We start from the raw sequence: 525 nt of genomic DNA, 5'->3' as shown, positions 1-525 counted from the left end.
AGAATTTTACCTGAAAAACTTTACTTCAGCCAAAGATGTCTTGTTTGCCATAAAAGAAGTAGGTTTCCGAGGGGGTAATTCCAACACAGGTAAGTACACCATCTCCGGGCTCAGCATAGGGGATGATTGAGACCAAAACCACAAGTTACCACTTTTAGTGCCATCTATAGACTCCCTCCTGCTAGGTCTTGTGTTAGCTAGATCTGCATGCCATCACCTGACAGCCTTCTGTAGTGGAAAACATGCCAATGGCCTAGCCAGTAATTCTTTCTTTGCTTGTTATTTTTGTGTGTTTGTTTTGTTTTTTGAGACAGGGTTTCTCTGTATAATAGCCCTGGCTATGCAAGAACTTAATTTGTAGACCAGGCTGGCCTCAGACTCAAGAGATCCACCTGCCTCTGCCTCTCAAGTGCTGGGATTAAAGGTGTGTGCCACCATCGCCTGGTGCTGATAATTCTTAAATAAATAAGTAAAATTTAAAAACCTACAGCATTGTGCTCTTTAGGAAAGTTAACAGCAAAGATG

This window comes from Microtus ochrogaster, chromosome 1 (genome assembly GCF_000317375.1).
Source record: "Microtus ochrogaster isolate Prairie Vole_2 chromosome 1, MicOch1.0, whole genome shotgun sequence".
Classification (NCBI taxonomy): domain Eukaryota; kingdom Metazoa; phylum Chordata; class Mammalia; order Rodentia; family Cricetidae; genus Microtus; species Microtus ochrogaster.
The sequence above is the reverse complement of the archived record's forward strand: the minus strand, read 5'-3'. Positions refer to the sequence as shown.